Below are 21,842 nucleotides of genomic sequence, written 5' to 3'. Positions count from 1 at the left end.
TGTGTATTGAACATCATTAAATATTAGAGAAAATGATATTGAAGTTGTAAATGGAGCGTTGGGTAATATGAATTAAATGTTGCATAAGATATTGCAATGAATAAAATTAACTTCTTATATGTTTGTAACGATTGTGTTTTCACAATTTTTTTTTTTTTGAAAATTTGTCCAGTGCAGAGTTCGGTAGAAAGTAAATATGAATAAGGAAAATGTTTGAGGGCCACAATTTTTGTGGCTCAAATGGCTCAAAATTGCTAAAACGACGTCGTTTTGGCAATTTTAAAGTTGTTTTGTACTCAAAACGACGTCATTTTAGCAATTTCGAGCCATTTGAGCCACAAAAATTGTGGCCCTCAATCATTGCTGTATAAATAATTAAGAATTATATCAAATTAAATATTTAATTATGAAAGAAAAATTCAATAAATAAAAAAAAAAAAACTCCTATAATAAAATATAAAGAAAGACTTAAACATAAATACAGAGAGACGAATACCTCATATGCTAGTAATTATAAGGACTAGCGTCAACGGAGAGGGGTGCTGCAGTTACTGTTGTGCCCCTTGGGAGAGGTTTTTTCAAGTGTTTTTTCGATAATCTGAACTGTTCATATTGTAGGGTTTGTTGAATAAATCATCTATACAAAAAATCAAGTTGATTGGATATCTATAACCCTATAACCAAAGCACATTTGTTTCTATAAAAATAACAGTTAACATAACTTTCATAAATTTTTAAAAACAATTGGGATCTAATCATGTGGTTATAAATATCCGATTAATTTAATTTTTTACAGAAATACTATTTTCAATAAATTTTACAATATAACGATTCAAATTATTGAAAAATACTCATAAAGACCTCCCAAAAGGGGCATCAGTAACTGCAGGCACAGTAACACCCCCTCATCCTAGGGCCAATGGGTTAATTCCGTTTGTTTGGAAGGGTTGTGGTGGGGTGGTAAATTTTGGTAAATCAAAAAAGTCAAGGACACATCATCGAAACTCAAAATTTTATTTAGAAAGTGAATATATGGTTTAGATTTAATCTTTAATCTTTGAATGGTAAGATCTACCTCTATAAATCTCAACAACAGACTAAACTTTCTAAATAAATTTCTGATTCTAAATGTTGTGTATGTGGAACTGGTTCCTGGTAAATAGCCTCCAAATCAATTTCTCTTTTGTATAACTTTCAAAGAGTATTTATGTCAATTCACATGAAATTACTTAACTTTGTTTGAAAGTTATAAAGTCTTGTTTCTAAGTCGTTGGAGTGACATTTCAACCCTTGATCGGTTCAATCAATGATTTATTTATTTATTTTTTTTGTATAAAATTAAAAATTATATATATAATAAATAAAGATGTTGAGAATCTAAGGTTGTATATAAAAATACAATTTCAAAGGTTGTTGATCCTAGCAGATGATTCTGGAAGTAAGGTGGAATGTAATTGACATGATTTCAACATAAAAAATGACACACTTATTGAAATCTGCAATTATGGATATTTGTAGGTGTATTTAAATTTAACAGTTATAGAATTTAACAATTAGAGAAAAAGGGTAATTTAGGAATAAAAAAAAGGTTGTGACAAAATAATTCACACCAAAAATGCTGTAAGCTTTATATAATAGTGTAAATGAAAATGTAATTTTTTTTTTCTAAGGTTGTTTGATAACAATATTAGTTTCTTTATAAAAAAACATGTTTTTGTGTTTATCATTTTGTAAAAAAATTAAGTTTAAAAAAAAAAAGAAAAAAAAAACTGTTTGGTATATATAAATATTTTAAAACAAATGAAAATAAAAATAAATAAATATACTTGGTCATTTTGTGAAGGTAGTCGATTGCAATGTAGAGTGGCAAACGAAAGGGATGGCCAGAAGTGGGTCGGAGATGATGATGAAGTGTCACTAGAGATCCGAAGAGTGGTCAAAGGTTCACCGAATATTGGTTGGTTAGTGATTAATAATGGGTGGTTGTCGTATCTATACTATATATATAATCAAATGTAGTGGTTTTGTCAAAAATTTGTAAATATTCATTCCTAAATTCTTATAATTTTAAAATTATCTCTTTCCTACGTGGCAACCCTTTTTGATTGTCTTTCGTGTTTTCTATTTTCCTCCATTTTCTATTTGTTTGATTAATTAAAATGAAAATTAATTTCATGGCTTATGGATAAAGATTTGAATTTCAAAATTCCTCCATATAGATAAACATATAAAAACTAATAAATAATTTATGAAAATTAATTTCATGGTGTACAGATAAAGATAAAAATTAAATACTTAATTTCATAACTTATAAATAATTTAAAATTTCTTCCCATAAATAAGCATATAAAAATTGATAAATAATTTATAAAAATTAATTTCATGGCCTATTGATAAAAATAAAGGTTAAAAAATTGATTTAAAAAAAATTACTCATGTTTTTTGCCCTTCATTTTGTACTTTAATTAATTTCATTATAAATAAACATATAAAAAATCATAAATAATTTATGGAAATTTATTTCATGACATTTAGATAAAGATAAAAATTTTAAAAATTATTTGAAAAATAAAAATTTCATGACTTATAGGTAAATAAACATATAAGAATTGATAAATAATTTATAAAAATTAATTCCATAGTCTACAGATAAAGATAAAGATTAACTAATTGATTTACAAAAAAAAAATTAAAATAATAAAATTTAGATAAATATATGATTTGTTAATCCATATCTATCAAAAACATATCTATTTAAATCTTTATTTTGGTTTACTTATATTTTTTTTCTCCTTTTATCACATATTATCTTTTTTTATTTTGAATTTTTTATCTTGTGAAATACTCTTATCTATAACTTCTTATCTCCTCTTAACCTACTCCTCATAATTTTTATTATTTGTTATTATCTACCAAGTGATAAAGATATATATAAAAAAAGAATGGTTGGCTTTGAATAAGAAGAGTATTAATAATTAAATAATGAAAACTGTATGGGAGAAGGCAATACAAAAATCTCACAAAATTATTTTCCGTCACTATATTTATCCAAGGTAATAATTTGATATTCTTTCTTTTAATTTTTAAAAATAGTTTACATTAAGTCATTGCTATGTGTTTTTTCTTTTTCTTTCTTTTTATTTTTTTTATAAGATTATTATTTGTTATAGTATTTTTTCAATCCCATCTCTAAATTTTCTCTTTGAAATTTCTATTTTTTTAATAATAAAGTTTAGAACTAATTTCTTATCAAATTTGTTTTCTTGGTGTTTATTTTATTGAAAGATTAAGACAAGTAAAACTTTCATATGATATATGAAATTAATGAATATGATACAAAGATGGTAGAGAAATACTACATATTTGTGGATATCTCTCTTTTATTATTAGTTGATTTATTAGATTATATTATCAATTTAGAGCCCATATGATTTAATTCAATATCCATGACTTTAGTTATATTCGACCATTTTGTTGTTGAGTAACCTATATAATTTTTTTTTTTTTTTTTGATATATAATGATTAAAGCTATCATTTGTTATATTTCTTCAAATACAATTCAAATAATTTGTCATCATTTTTTTTTATAAATAAAATGGATTAAACTATTTTCTTATATAATTTTTATAATCCTACGAAATTCTTATCTTGATTTTTTTTAAAATGTTGTAGAAACTATGCAAGTATTATTCAAGTTATGGAGAATGATTACTTACAAATTATAATTAAAAGTTGAGATTTATTCATAATTTGGTCCCACAATAATAATATAAATCATTGATTTAAAATAAGTAATTTTATGATAACTTATACAATTTATTTCTTTTAATGCTTTGTTTTTGTTTTTGCATGACACTATAGTCTGATACAAATTATTTATGTTAGCAAGTGATTGTAATACTATTATCCTAATAATCTTTATAACTAACAATTTTTTATGTATATCAAATTTTTATTGTGAAATTTTGTAGATTAATTATTGTTAACATCAACCAAGATGGCCCAACATCATGGCTTGCTGCTATTAAAATATAATTCAAAATTAGAATAATTTATATATCACACAAAATGTATATAGTTTATTTTTCCGTGCATCGCACGGGTTACCGCTAGTAGTAAAGAAGGGAGAGTAACTAAAAAGTTGATTTTATTTTTATAAGTTTAGAAAATTTTAGAATCAATTCTATTTTTATAAAAATGAAAACACTTTATCAAACAAATTTTGGTTATCAATTTAAAATATATATATATATATATATATATATATAGAAGATGGAAAATTAACAAATGGTCCCTAAATTAAAATAAGAAATTTCTTTGTCATTTTTTTTCAACAATCATTAGTTTCAATGCATTAAAAGTGAGAGGGTGTCCCTATAATTTGCCCTAAAAAAAGAAGGATAGTGAAGGGAAGGTTTAAACAAAACTATAGACTTTTAATATATTTTTTTAATATCCAATTATATTATATATATATATATATATATACATATGTATTATTTATTTATATATTATTAATTATATCTGATTAAGTTTGGATCGGGGAGGGTATACCCGCCCCAGCCCTGCCCCGCCCCCGCCTTCGACCCCACCCCCACCCTCACCCTACCCCCGTCTTCGTTGCGGGTAACCAAAATATAATCCACTCATGCCCTACATAAGTATCAGAACAGGTAAAATTTGTCTCATTCAAACAAATATGAACAGACGCATAGATTGAATTGAAATAGTCATCTATAATGTTGAATGATCATTATTGCTTGGCACTATATTAAACATTCACTAAATGCCAATTTTTATATTAAAAAATTACAATAATTGGTTTTTTAATTTTTTTTTTAAATTGATTTTAATTTTTAGAATTGTCTAGTTAAGACGAATCTAAAAAATAAATTCATTTCAGTTACTTTTAAAATAGAAAAATGTTACTAAAGACAAAATTTAGTTGAATTATTACTTTACAAAGCATTACAACCGTAGCCATGTTATCCATATTACTGCCACTTGAATTTGGATCTTCTATATTGCATTACCTATAACGTACCATGTAGTGCCTCAAAACGAGAGAAGGGTGAAAAATCTAGAAATCCCCTAGATGTTGATTTGTGATTATGTATCAATTTTAAGCAGAATATAACAATCCCAATCAAACAATCAAACAATCAAGACAAAGAGACACAGCGATTTAACGTGGAAAAAACCACAATTGGACACCTCCAACTGTGATCAAAAAACCACGGGCAACAGCCACAAGACAATCCACTAAGAAGAATTAAAGGAATTACACAGGTATACTCTCAATTACCTAGCGAATCCACAACGCCTAATTGAACCAACCTTTATGTGCCTCTTCCAACCCCATCTTCACCACGGAATTGTCTTTCTGATGAGCCACTCCGGATTCCACCAGAGCTTCAGGCTCGAAATCTTCAGAATCCACAACTGAAGAATAACTCTCTCTTTTGTGTATAGCAAACAAACCTTTGATGTACTCTCTTTAGATCATGAGTTGAAAACTCAATAAAAACATCAAAGAAAAACTCCCAAAGTATCCCCAGATATAAACCCTAGAAACCAAAAAGAAGATCTGGAGAAGTTCTCCTTAAAATCTGACCCAACACGCGAATTTATAGAATCTGTCCCGCGATCTCCGCTCGAGCTCAACACAGCCCGCTCGAGCGGACTGACCAAAAACTGCGTGCGAACAAACTGAGATGCGCTCGAGCGTAGGAGAATCCGCTCGAGCGTACAATCACACCTTCCAGTATTTTTACAGGCGACTGCAGAGATGCTGAGAACTTCCAATTCACGCTCGAGCGTCCCTTTCCCCGCTCGAGCGGACAGGCCAAAATTGGAAAACTGGAAAAAAATAACAGGCTCGGACAGGCAACTTTGAATGCATTTTTGCATTTTGCTTCGGGAGCGCTGCCCCTCAACCCCGCCGTGGCGCTGCCCCCTGGACCCCCGCGAGCTGACCGGGCAGCTCGATCCCCGTCATAATCAGCGAAGTGGCAATCTTGAAAGCTTTATCATCACAAACTTCTCTGAAATGCTTTATTCGGGTTGGATTCGCATCTAACAACTCATAGCCTCACTGAACTAAAAATGCGAATAAAAGTACAACTCAAAGGAGTTTTGTCAAACGGGATTGCCAAGAAATAAAACCTAACAAAGGGAAAGAAGAAATGGGCAAATTAAGGTTTTTTTATATTTAAATTTTGTCTCAAAATGATATTCTTTTGGGACACTACAAGGTGTTTTACAAATTATACACTACAAAGAATCTTGATTCTTAATTTAATATTATATTATTCAAATTATAAAATTTTGTATATAGAATTCAGATTTTTTTCAAATTAGATTCGTCCAAATTGCACCCTTTGTGCTATACACAAACAAAAGCTAAAATAATTTTCAAATGAGTCATGGTAATTGTGCTTATTAAAAATAATGGTAGTACGCGATTTATATCTGTAGTATTTGATAAATTAATATAGAATTATGATGGATGGAAGCCCTTGTCATTATCAACATACTAATCAAATGTAAATTTTAACAAATGTGATTGGTTGTGACGCTATTAAGTTTTTAATCTATCTAGATATTTTTTTAAAATTTTCCTCCTAATGAAAGTACACTAATCCTAAATGTGGTCCCTAAACAACCATAGTCATTGTCATGGAAAATGTGTGAAACTTTCCAACTAGTGGAAGATTTGGCCAACTAGATGTCAAGGGCCCGCTCAATTCCATGCGATGACCCAAAGTCTCACGAACTTGGTTTATAGTATTTAATTGTTTTAGTTTGGGTTTTGTCTCAAATCTCTTCCCTTTTCTTTTCTCTTCCTTATCCAAGATTTGTTTCACTGAAAGTCTTAAATAAAAACCATTGTCGGCCAGAATTTTTTTTACTTTAATAGAAAATCAGGAATTTGAATTTTTCTTTCATTTTGATAATTTCTTTGAGATAATTATATGTTATATTTTATATTCATTGTGATTGTTAGGGCAATGCTATTTGCACTCTATTTTTTTAATATTTATTAATGCACCTCATATTTTCTTTAACATAAAAATTATTAATGCACCTTCACAATTTGGAGTGTAATGCCTAAACTATTATAGAAAATAATTTATTGTGAAGCCAATTAAATTTATTTGTCCAATATAACCTAGGTCTAGAATGTTTTTACCTATTTTAATTTTTTTTTTTGGTAAGTAAAAACAGAGAAAATTATTATTTATTACTTCCCAAGGTCTACAAAATGTGAGTTGATTTGTCCTAATATATTATCAGTTGCACGATTGTGTTTTTAAATTCATGTGTATTGATATTCCCACAGCATCTTATAGTTAAGAGAATATTGAAGTCAAGAGAATAAGATTTTTGGGAAGAGAAAATCTCTTACCGTGTTGGATATTTGTGTTGTTTCTTTCATTCACGTGTGACATAAAAAATAAAAAAAAAATTAAAAAGTGGAAATTAAGTACCTTTCAAATTACTTTTACATGATTACCATTCAAGTAAATGGAGTGATTGAGGGCCAAAGGAGATAGCAAATTTGGTAGAGCTCGTCATCTAGATTTAGAAAGGAGATCTTGTGGGTGGTTTATATGCAAAGGTGTTAAAAATCAATTAATTCAAAAGAAACGCGCACATATGTTGAATATTATTAGGCAATCCATACCCCACTAGCCACCATGTATATATATATGGCATAGTATAGAAAGAACTATGCTTATTTAAATGAATATTGTTTGGAATAATGATAATTTTGGTTATATTTATAGGTTTTTTTTTTTTTTGTGTCTAATTATATTTATAGTATTCATCGTGTTAATAAATGTATTTATATACTTGAAAGTGTTTGGCGAATGACCTTTTCACCATTACCTCCTCTCTACCGTCAACCATCACTATATTATTTTTAGTCTTTCGGATAGGGTTCAATGACCTTGTCATTATTATTCTTATTATAATTGTATATTATGCTATTACTAAGCTAACCTCAATCAATTTAACTACCACTAAGCGAAAAATTAGTAGGTAGTCTCAGAATATCATGTGACATTATTTAATTAGTATTCCTATCAAATGAGGAATCTCAAAACACATTAAGTGGATCATCCTTTATCTCTCAACTATTTGACAAGATGACGATGAAACCCATAAAGTTTTTAGCTAAATCATTAATAGCTTGATGGATTACAATCTCCCTTTATCCTGTCCATCTAAACAAACATGACCTATGTGGATAATATCACATGACAAATAATTACCCTTTAAATATTGCCTACATATAATTCATAAAAACACTTGGCTATTGATTGTTCAAAAAAAAAAAAAAAAACACTTGGCTATGGAGAGAGAGGGGGAAAAAAATAGATATGAGTAATGTTGTACAAGAATTTTTTTTATAAAATTTTAATACAAAATGTTGGGATTGTATGCGATTTTTTTATATTAAAACCTAATGCTCTAAGCGTCATAACTCATAATTTCAACAGGAAAAAATAAAAAAATAAAAACGGCCATATTCCTTCAAACAGATTCTGTTAGAAAATTTTATTAATTTAATATTACTTGATCTATATGTTAATTTAACTTATAAATTCACTTCTTTTTTTTTTTAAATAACTGCAAATAAGTTTAAATTTATTTTTAGTATTTTTATTAAAGAATACCATTTTTCATAACGACTATATCAAAATTTAGTGAATTATCAAGGGTAGAAATGTGCTTAATTATCTGGTAGATATAGTAAAAGTAATTGCATGAACAGAGTTGCACCTTTAATCTTGATTAAAACTGATATATATATATATATATATATATATATTGGGCACGTTAGTTTTAATAAATGCATAACAATACGACTAACAATTTATTATTCTTTATTTTTTAAAATTCCTAAGCACATTTTGAGGTGAAAACCATGGTAGGTTCTTATGACATTATTGTACATTCATTCTATGTTTGGTTCTTGATTTATCAACAAAATGATAGGGAAATAAAAAGTAAGCAATTAGTTTTATTGGCATCATTTTCTTCTGAACTTTTTCATTTTTCATTTTTGTTTATTCTTTACATGTTTTTCCACAAATTTACAATTCAATCACAACCTAAAAGATTGGAATCATAGTCCTGCCGATGGATCTAATTCGAACACTTGACACTATGCATGGTAGGCCTGTCAATAAATTTAATTCAAACATTGGATTTAAAAAATTTGAATTTCAAGCCAATTAACTATCTATTTGAATCTAAATTTAACAAATGTGATTGTTTGGATGTCTGATGCATAAATCCGACCTAGCCCTCTCTCTTTTTTTTTTCTGTTATGTTGTGTTTGGTTGGAAGATTTGGGAAGAGATTTAAAAAGGGAAATAGAAAAGGTAGGTGAAACGTAAATAAAATATGCTTATATTTCACCTAATTTTACATACCTTTTCTCTTTCCCTTTCCAAATCCCCTAACCAAACACAGCATTAGAGCATACTTACAATCATTTTTACATGCCAAACACAATTAATATTCAGATCTTTTTGGTTCATCATAGTGGACTAACATGCGAAACACAGTAGATAATTGAATCAGATCGGATTTATTTATCCAAATCCATTCCATTTTATATAGAATCAAAATGATTCGAATCCAGATTTTATTAAACATATTTGGAATATTTCAAATCAAATTAAGATAGAATTTGGGTTAAACCCAATCCATTAATAGTCGTAATTATTTTTTTCAATCCCAAATATTTCTAGTTATCTCTTACTCTTTTACAATTTTTGACTATACTACTACAAGTACCAGTATTTGTGTTCTCCCAAGGGGCCAAGAAGCCCAAGAAGGTATATCCACATACGCATGTGTCTTTTTAACAAATTAAGCCCACAGACCATAGTCTTTGTGCCTCCTCTCAATTTTTTCTCTATTCATATTCTACAACTTCAACAACTATCCAATCATGCTATCCAAAAATAATAATAATAAATAAATAAATATTTACCATAACAAATTTATAAAATTATAAAAAAAAACTATTTTATTACTCTTTTTTGGGAGAGTTGGCGAATATGAAAATTATAATAAAGCTTTCAAAGTGAGAGAGAACTATAACATTTTCATATTTGAAACTGTCCAAAACCCCTTGTAATAATAATTATTAGCCTATCACCCGTGCTATACACGAGATAATTATAAATATTTATATTTGTTTTAGATTTTTTTTAATATATAAATTATGTTTTTTAAGATTTTTTATAAAAATAATTTAACAATCTTATCACTAACCATAGTATATGAAAAAAATTGAAAAATGTACTGTAGTAACTATACATAGATTGTATCTATAATTATTTATATGAGGGAATTTTAAATGTTGACTAGGAGATTTTGACCAAATCAATAAATGCAGGCATGTGGATTCAAAAAAGTTAATAAACGCTGATTAGGAGATTTTGACCAAATCAATAAATGCTGAGTTTTTTTTTTTAATAAAAAATTTAAAAAATTCAGATTGGGATATTGAAGCTCCCACAGGCCTTGGGGTTAAAAATCTCATTTTCCTTAAAAACCCCCTTGAGTGTTTATGTTTATCTAAGTTCAATCATATTAAAAAATTAAATTATAAACAAGAGGAGATAATTTCAATCATACAAATTACATTTTTTTTAATGCTATCTAACTACAATCACATTTTTTCATAATAAAAAAAATAATTCAAAAAAATGACCATTAAAATAGTAAATAAAAAGATTATTTAGTAGTATTGAATAAACGACAATCACATTTTTCTTTTTGTGACTGTTTATGTTTATCTAACTTCAATCATATTAAAAAAATCAAATTATAAACAAAAGGAGATAACTTCAATCATACAAATCACAATTTTTTTAATGCTATCTAACTACAATCATATTTTTCTCAAAATAAAAAAATAATAATTAAAAAAAAACCATTAAAATAGTAAATAAAAATATTATTTATAGCCATTGAACAAACTACAATCACATTTTTCTTTTTATAAGTTAACTTCAATCATATTAAAAAATAAAATTATAAACAAAATGAGATAACTTCAATCATACAAATCACAATTTTTTTAATGCTATCTAATTATCATCAATAATTAAAAAAATAATTACAAATTAAGTCAATTGATAATTAAAAAACACAATAATTTATTTCCAAAAAACATAGTGAGTTAAAAAGATCAATTACAATTTTTTTTAGTCAAAATACAATCTAATCATCATCAATAATTGATATATTATGTGACCCTAATGAGTACAATCCATTTTGTTTTTCAAAAAACACAGTGAGTTAAAAATCAAATCACAAATTAAGTGAATTGATAGTTAAAAAAACACAATAATTTTTTTTCAAAAAACACAGTGAGTTAAAAAAATCAATTATAATTTTTTTTTTTCAAAATACAATCTAATCATTATCAATAACTAGTAGTCACCCGTGCGATGCACAGGATTTTACAAAGTGAACATAATAAATTTTTTTAAAAAAATTTATGCTATTTAGTTGTATTTTCTAATATAAATAAAATATTTTTATTTAATTTGTGTATATAAATCTTATTATACATCATTCAAAATTTTTAATACTTCACAACATGAAAAATTAAAAAAGATATCATATATAACATATATCAATTTAATAATTGCAATCAATTATTGAAATGAATTTTTAAGATATCATATATAACTAATAATTAGATCAATAGAGACTACAAATGTATAGCAGTAGTTATACCAAATATTATAGGACAAATGATATATTTAAGAAACATGAATAATATATACATATATATTTATTATGGTGAGTTAAAATGAAGTGATTGATAATTGTAATATGCACGAATTATTCAATAAAAATTCTTTTCAAGTATTATCACAAAATGCATTTGAAGATCTATAAATCTAGAGCAATTGCATGAAAAAGTTGATAGACCTAAGTAGATTTTATGTAAAACCATATATAGACCCTATGTAAATTTATATGAATTTGAACATGTTGATTGAAAAGATCTATCATTAAATAATACAATAGAATAAAGATGAAAAAAAAATTACATGAAATTTTATGACTTCAAATAGATTTCAATTAAAAAAATGATTAACCTTCAGATATTGCTTGCAAAGCTCTACGTATATTATAATCTTCCCTGGAGAGGAAAAATAAATAAATTATTGGAGTTAGGAGATATAAAATATTAATACCTTAAAGAAATTTTTATGACCACCACTGCGTTAAGAGGAGGAGGAGGAGGAGGAGGAGGAGGAGGGGAAAAAAAAAAGAGAGGATGTTGTTGATGGTTTGTTTGCAATGTTGGATTTTATTGGTGGTTGTTCAAATTTATATGGAAACTTAATTTAAAGATAATGTATTTTGGAGGTTTAGTGTTTAAATTCAAATTTAATTTTTTTTATAAAGATAAGGAGCTAAAGATATCATAGAAAATTTAATTTTAAAATTTTAACATCACATTTAAAAAAAAAATACAAATCAATTATTTTATTAGCAAACATTTATCTAATAAATGCGAACACTTATCTTGTTGTTTATTTATTATTTTTGACCTTTTTCATCTTAAATCATCGCATAACAAACAGATAATAAGAGTTAGTTAAGACAACCAAAAGTGGAGTAACAAAAGCATACTAAAATTATAATTAATCAAAATGACTAACATTAAATAAAAGAATGCTATTTTTTCATTTTTTTTTTCAATCAATAAGAGTTATGTTAATTATCCCACACAATATAATGAATTAAAATAAAATAATTTTTTTTTCCTTAATTTATGTTGATTCACTAAACATAAATAGGTTTGAAAATGCATTAAAATTGAACGGACAAACATAAAGAATAGAAATATTTAAATTATTCAAAAACGCCTAACATCTTAAATATGAGATCGCTTGCATTTGCTCAGGCTTTGAATCTGCATAAAAAGATATTTAAAAAAAGAAGAAATTTGTGGTTTAAGTCTCAAAAGAAATGAGATCTTGAAAATTAATTTAATCATAAGTTATTTCAACATGGCAATCAACAACCAAATATAATTGATGATTAAATTTAAAACATAAACAAATTAATAGTAGCACTTCAAAGATAGAATGAAATCTTAATTAAATGACACATTATTAGCCAAAAAAGAAAGAAATAAAAAAAATACAGATTGTAGAAAAAAGAAAAAGAAACAAAAACATAAATAGAATTTACAGCAAAAATAAAATAATAATATTCATTTACATAAACTTCCTTTCCCACAAAAGCAAAAACTCATGTAAGTACACATTTCAAATGTAAAGTTTGATACAATTGAAAAAAAAAAAAAAAAAAAAAATCACTTGTGACTTGAAATTTAAAGCAAAATTTTTTAGGCACCGTGAAGGAGAGTCGAAAAGGGCACAATATTGATTGTATTTTTTTTTTTCTTTTCAATGTCATGTTCATGGTTCCTTTTTCAAGCACTTGTTTTTATATTGAAAAGATTAAGCTTAGACAAAAGATATACTTGGAATTATATCATATTTAAAATTTATATGGATAATTAATTGACGATTTTTAAAGATAAATAAAGTTCAACTTGAAGATAAATTTTTAAAAGATTAAGTTAGAATATATGAAAATCTACAACAATCAAATTCAAATAGAAGATAAACTCTAAGAGATAGGAAGTTTTGAAAAAAGTAAAAATTTAAGTTCAAATTTAAAGATAAAATAATATAAACATGAGAAAGTAGAATAAATTAAATAAAATTTCAACTTTGAAATCTTTATCTTATTTATAGGCTATGAAATTATTTTATTTTTTAAAAGCAAACGTGAATCCGATAAATGCTAACATTTTATTTTATTTATATATATAATAAGTGGAAATAAGAGTTGTGAGAGTTGTGAGTTCTTTTTTTTATTATTATTTAAATTTATGTGATATGGTGATAAAAATGTGGGGTTCTATATACATATGTATATCCACAACTCCAATGAAAGATATTATTTAATTTTTTTAAATATTTTTTTAGATAACACAATTGGTAGAGGAAGTGAGAATACTTGAATAGTGAGAAGAGGGGTAAAGGGATGTGCCACGTATTTATTTTATTTTTTCCAAATTATGAGAATTTAGGATTCAAGTTTTGGAGTCTTTTGACCTAACAACTACATTTGATTATATATATAATATAGATAGATAGATTGGTACTTTAAAAATCAAATCAGAAAAAAATCAAATCAAATCACAAATATTTTTTTCATAAATAATTGTAAAGAAAAACCATTAAAGCAGTACATAAAAGATTAAATCACATTAAAAAAAAAAAAGAACCATTGAACAAACTACAATCACATCACATTTTCTCATAATAAAAAAATAAATAATAAAAAAAATAACCATTGACTAACTACAATCACATTAAAAAAATAGAACCATTGAACTAACTACAATCATTTTTTTTTTCTTTGTGAGTGTTTATGTTTATCTAACTTCAATCATATTAAAAATAAAATTAAAATAGTAAATAAAAAGATTAAATAACATTTTAAAAAAAAACCATTGAACTAACTACAACAATCATATTTAAAAAAAAAAGAGTCATTGAACAAACTACAATCACATCACATTACAATCACATTTTTTTCTTTGTGAGTGTTTATGTTTATTTAACTTCAATCATATTAAAAATAAAATTAAAATAGTAAATAAAAAGATTAAATAACATTAAAAAAAAATCATTGAACTAACTACAACAATCATATTAAAAAAAAGAACCATTAAATAAACTACAATCACATCACATTTTTCTCATAATAAAATAAATAAATGAAAAAAAAAATTATTAAACTAACTACAATCACATTTAAAAAAAAAGAATCATTCAACTAATTATAATCACATTTTTCTCTTTGTGAGGGTTTATATTTATCTAACTTCAATCATATTAAAAAATCAAATTATAATTTTTTTATTTGCTAGAAAAATCACAAATATTTTTATGTGCTATCTAACTACAATATTAAATGAGTAAACAAAAGGAAAAGTCAAGAAAGAGAAAACAAAAAGAAGACTTACTGTTTGCATAGGTGGTCACTGAAGTTAAAAGTGTAGAAGTGAGAAATCAAGAAAGAGAAAACAAAAATGAGACTCACTGTTTACAATAAGTATGTGAAAAGTTAAAAAGAGTGTGTGTTGAGAAGTTAAAAAGATTTGAAAGAATTTAATAATTGTTAAGTTTTTTTTTTCAAAAAAAAATCAAAAAAATTAAGAAATTAAGGTTTAAATATTGAAACTCCCACAAAACTTGTAGGTTAGATATAGATATAAATAAATAGATAGATATAGATATAGATATTTATATTTGTTTTAAATTATTTTTAATATACAAATTATTTGTTTTGAAAAAGGTACTGCAGCAATTATGATAGAAGTCAAAAAGTCTTGCGGGTTGAGAGAAATTAATAAATGCTAAGGTTAATTTATTTTTTAAAAAAAAACAAAAAATTAGAAAATTAAGATTAGCATATTGGAGCTCCCACAAGACTTGGGAGTTAAAAACCTCATTTTACTTAATATATAGTATAGATGAGATAGCCTTATTTTTAGAGCTCGTTTGGGAAAATAGTCACAAAAAAATAAAATAGATTTTTTAATTCAATAAAACAAAACATCACATCCAACACATAATCATTACATTTTTTTTTCTCACAAAAATCAAAAAGTCAAAAATTCATTCCAAACAAAATTTTTTAACCTACACTAAAATAACTAAAAAGTCAAAAAAATTAATCCACGTCCCAAACCAACCATAATAAGAGAATTTCAAATAAATGAGAACAACCTAAAAGAAATACAATTTTATGGAGGCGCATATGAGGTTGTATCCATACAGTGAAAGTTGTGCATGATATATATGCATCTTTAACTTGCACTTATTTACACTTCTATAAAAATGTAGGGTATGTTTGGTTTGAGTTTGGAAGATGAGTTTTAGAGATAAAAAGTACGAAAAGTTATTTGGTTTGGTTTTTTTCAAAAGATGTTTTGGAAAATTATTTTGAGAGAGAGTTTTGGAAAAAGTGATTGATTTGATGTGTATGAGAGAAAGATTTGTTTGGAAAACTTGTAAACTAAACAAGTTTTAGAAAAAAAATTTGAGAAAATTTGTTTGGTTTGATTACTTTTGAAAACTTATTTGTAGAGAATTTTTCTCAAAAATTTTTGAGAAACACAAACCAAACAAGGCCGTAATAATTTTTAGGCTTGGTTTGGGAAGTGGGTTGGCTTTTTGGCTTTTAGGCTTTTTTGGTTATTTTAGCCTGGGCTAAAAAGCTTGGTTTGGGAAGGGCTTTTTGGCTTTTCGGCTTTTTTGACTTTTTTTGTGAGAGAAGAGTGTAATGATTATAGGTTGAATGTGATGTTTTATTTTTTGTGGCTAAAATAGTCTATTTTGTCTTTTGTGACTAAAATAGTCAAAAAAGCCTCCAACTCAACTTGCCAAACGGAGCCTTAATTGTATTCACCTATTTACAATTCTACTTTAACAAAATGCATCAACGATCAAGATTTATACTTCGACTCAATAATTAATTAAGTATACACACATTTTTAATTTATTATTTAATAACATTATATTTAAAATTTTAAATAAACAGCTTGTCTAGAACATGTAAAAAAAACTAATATATATATATATATAAAGTGAAATAATAATATAATTTTTTTCTCTCAATATGTTAATTACACTAATAAGGCCTTGTTTGGGGAGCTGCTAAAATAATTAAAAAATCACTATAAATTGTCACATCACTCTCTTTACTTTTCTATACGTTTTTTTAATCATTTATATAAAGAGTAAAAAAAATCAATTAAAAAATCATATTCTCAAACAAGCTCTAACAGCCCTAACTATTTACGAATATCAACTCATTTTCTTATTTATATACTTGTACATTTTGAGTTTTTAAACTATAAAAATGTATAAATTTCAATGGGGGATTTACTTGTCAATGGAGCAAAGAGAAATTTTTTACAAATTAGTGATAAAGTATGGTATTTTAATTATTAAAGTGCATAAATTTTAATACTAATTTGTAATTTTTTTTCCTTGACACTACTGTGCCATTATTTTCCCAATTTCAATCCCTTTAAATCACCTTCAGCAGGATTTATATAATCAGTATAAATAGATTCATAAATTAATAAGTAAAATGATATTCAATAATAATTAAAAAATAATCGTGTAACTAATCTTTAAATCCCCGTTTGTAGTGAATAATTTTTATTAATATAGCAAAAAAAAAAAAACCTAAAATATTGGTTTCCTTTGGAAACTAAATATTTTTGTCAAAAAATTAAAAAATAATTATAAATTATTAAATTATTTTCTCTATTTTTTTATATATTCTTTCATAATTTTTTTTTAAAAATATTAAAATAATCTATTCACAAATGAAGTCTTAATTAAGCCACCATCCTTATTTTTTTATACATCTCTTCATAAAAAATTTGAATAAATTACAAATACACTCCTTGAGTTTTACTTAGGGTTGGTTTGGCAAGGGCTCATTGGGCTTTTTTGGCTCAATGAGCCATAAAAGACAGAATAGGCTCATGAGCCACAACAGACAAAACATCCCATCCAACCCCATAATCATTACACTCTTCTCTCGCAAAAAAATTAAAAAAATCAAAAAGCCAAAAGCCCTTCCCAAACCAAGCTTTTGAGCCCTGGCTCATATAGTCAAAAAAGCCAAAAAACTAAAAAGCCAACCCACTTCCCAAACGGAGGCTTAAAGTACAGGACTGCCCTCTATGGTTTAAAAAATTATAAATACCCATTTGTTAGAATTTTTTATTTAATAGAATTAACTAAAAAAATAAAATTCATAATTATTCTCCTATATAATAACAAAATTACCTAAATTATTAATTGAAACATATTTCTAATATCATTAAAAATTATTAATTAACTTGATAATTTATTAATAAAATGAACGATTTGTTATAAAATTAAAAATCTCAGATAATAGAATGTAATTTCTAAAATCATAAAAAAATAATTTATATTTTAATTAAATATCAGAGAGTATAATTATAATTTATCCTAAAAAATTAAGGGACGAATTATTAAAGTAGTGAATTCTCAAACCATTTCTAAATGCCGTAAATGTTTGCTCAAATGATATTTGCAAATTTACCACTGAGATTGGAGGCCCAACGATGAAAGCATTGTCTTCTTACAATAGCAAGTCAAGTTCGACTTGGGGCACAAATTGAATTTTTCAATGGCTCTTCCTTGAGATATCGAGCTATACTTTAATCGAATCTTGGTATTACTGAGGTTTGGTTTGGGAAGTGGGTTGACTTTTTAGTTTTTTTTACTATTTTAACTTGGGCTTAAAAGTTTGGTTTCAGAAGGACTTTTTGACTTTTTTGAGTTTTTTTGTGAGAGAAGAATGTAATGATTATGGGTTGGATGTGATGTTTTGTTTGTTATGATTAAAATAGCTTATTTTATTTTTTATAACTAAAATAATCAAAAAATCTTTCAAACCCACTTGCCAAACACAGGCTGAGAATGGTTGAGAAGCTGGATTGATGTCTCTATAATAAGTTTCCTATAAATTATATTAAGGGTTGGTTTGGAATGTTCTAAAAAAAGTACACTTTTTGACTTATTGGCTTATATGGATTGGGTTTGGGTTGAGTTTGATGTGATGTGTTAGAGAGATGATGTGATTTAAATAAGATGATGTGACTTAAATAGGATAATGACTTTTTGACTTTTTGTATTATTTAAGTCATGCCAATATTGGCCTAAATTAGATTGACAACCATCATTCATGGACGTGAACTTAGCAATACCGTATTAACACCTTAAAGTATCTTTTTGTTCTTGTTAAAAAAAAATATGATATTTACAAATTTGTCCGTACATATAACTTTCTCTCTCATCCGGAAGCCTTGCGATGAAAATTCCTCCCTCTCTCTCTCTCTCTCTCTTTCTGTCTCTCTCAAATCCCAATGTCGATTTGCGTCCACGAATCTTGGGCTTCTAAACGACTTGGCCCTTCTAACATCAAAAACCTCAATTCTCTTGATAATAACGGAAATACCTCTCATTGAACATATGGACCCCACAAGCCTAGGGCTACAGCAAAGCTTTCAATCTGTCTGTCACGATTCCCAAAGAAGCTGACAGCATCTACCTTTTTTCTCTCAAAAAGCTTTTTGGATAAAAACTATAATAATAATAATAAATAATAATAAAATTCACCTCAAACAAACACATATGTTGCCCTCAAATAATGACTCCCAGTTTTGTGCTTTTTAAGGTATTATAAAATAACAATAAAAAAAAAAAACTACTACTCACGTGTATCTCACTCATACCAAATTTAAGAGAAATCATATAAATTTACACTTTAATTATACAATTATAAAATTACTTTAAATGATGATTAAATTGTTTGGTGTAATTTATATGAATTAATTATAATTTTATTTATTTCTTTTAAAATTTTATATTAAATTATTTGGTATAATTTTTATTTACAATTGAATAAAAAAGTTAATTATCTAAAAGTCAAAAAAAAAATGTTTTTAATTATCAATGTTTAATTTGCGATGCACTAGGTAGGCTATTAAATTATATACAATAATTGAGTAAAAAATTGAGATAATTATTGGACTAATTTTAAATAATGTTTAAGTAAGAATTTTTCATTTTTCATTTTTATTTTGATTCACTAACAACAAACGAGATTTTTGATTTGATCTCTGACCACAACCATTCATGATATTGTAGAATTAATACTAAGTATTACAAATTTAGATATAAAAAAAATATCAATAAAAAAGTATTGTACGTATTAGATTGAGAAGATTTCACCTTCCTTATTTTTTTTTTTTGTTGATTTCTTAGCCTCCGTTTGGGAAGTGGGTTGACTTTTTAATTTTTTGGCTTTTTTAGCCTGGGCTTAAAAGCTTGGTTTGTGAAGGATTTTTTGACTTTTTGACTTTTTTGAGTTTTTTTGTGAAAGAAGAATGTAATGATTATAGGTTGGATGTGATGTTTTATTTGTTATAGCTAAAATAGCTTATTTTGTTTTTTGTGATTAAAATAATCAAAAAAATCCAAACCATGGCTTCCCAAACGAAGCCTTGGACAACTTTATTCTATTTTTAATGTTTCTTTTTGTTTGCTTTGCCTCCTATCTAAAATATATATATACATATATTAAATTTAGACCACATATTAATTTTTTTTATTTTTTTATTTATTTTGACTGAGTTCTTAATTTGTAACATTAATGAAATAAGACTTAAATGGGACTGGAGGTATCTGACACCTTCTGCATTAGATTCTACTCATAGCAATTTTCCAACTTGATGCAGGTTTACAGTAAATCTTTAGGTCCCTTTCACAAGTTAGTTTCGGACAAAATAAAATATTTTAATTATAATAAATAAAATATTACATTTAATTCATAATTATTACACTATTTTTTTTATAAAAAAATTAAAAAATCAAAAAGTCATTTCCAAATCAAATTTTTTAACCCAGGCTAAAGTAGTTAAAAAAGTCAAAAAGTCAAAAAATCAATCCACTACCCAAACGGGAGCTTAGTGGGTGTTTGGGATTATGGTTTAATCACATTAACCTCTCAATTATTAGTGAGTGTTAATTAATTTATTTTATTTATGAATTCGTATATGTTAATTTTTTAATTATGAAAATGTAACATTTTTACTTTCTCCAGACTACTTATAAAAATGATGTATTTGTACAATTTTGATAATTTAAAATTTTAATTTGCAAAAGTTTATAGATGAGGGGTAAAGTAATACTCGTTAATAATTGAGGAGGTTTTGGTATAATTAATTCTTAATTTTTTCAATGACTATTTTTGTCATTTTTTTAGTGAACTTCTAAAAAAATAAAAATTAAAAATTACACTTTCAAATTCTACTTGAGTAAATGAACCAGAAAAGTTAAAAATAAATTAAAATTTTAAAAAAAATCAAGAAAAGAAAAGAAAAGAACTAAAATAAGTTGGCGTTTTAGCTTTTTAATGTCCTTTTTTTTATCTTTAGTATTTTTTTATTTTTTTAAAAGTCAATTTATCAACTAATAAAGGCCAATTTTGCTTAAAAAGAATAACATAATTGTCAAATTTATATCCCATATATATATATATATATATATAAATCACTTTAACTATTTAAAAAATTACTTACAAAGTCAAACAATTAAGTGTATATCAAGCAAATTAATTTTTTAAGCGTTAAATGTTATAGACTTATTTTTAACTAATAAATTAGTATTTTGGCTTATTTTGGAAAATAAGTTAAAAATTAGACTTTTGATTTTTTTTAAACTTTTTTTTTTTTTACATATATAAAAAAATATAGAAGTGATGTACCTAAAAAAAAATTAAAAAATCAAGAAATTAAATTTTAACCGTGTTGCCAATCCAAAAAAGCCTCACTGACAAATATATTAGGAAATGTTGAGCATTTTTTATTTTTTAATATTAATTTGATTGATTACCATTTGAATTTAATTGATTATTATTATTATTTTCAAAAGATACCATTTATGATTTATTTTTTAACAATGTTACATCTATCGAATTCTGACTCGTCTAAATTGTTTAAATTTGTGCATGTCGATCATTCAGGCAGTCATTCGAAAAGATGCTGGTCATCCAGATGAATGCTAATTGACACACCGAATGACAAGGGTGACAAGTTGACAAGGATAACAATGACGGTTGACAAGAGTTACAACTACGATTGACAAGAGTTACGCTG

This window comes from Camellia sinensis, chromosome 5 (genome assembly GCF_055761805.1).
Source record: "Camellia sinensis isolate YWXY chromosome 5, ASM5576180v1, whole genome shotgun sequence".
In the NCBI taxonomy this organism is placed as follows: domain Eukaryota; kingdom Viridiplantae; phylum Streptophyta; class Magnoliopsida; order Ericales; family Theaceae; genus Camellia; species Camellia sinensis.
Note: the sequence above shows the minus strand (reverse complement) of the source record.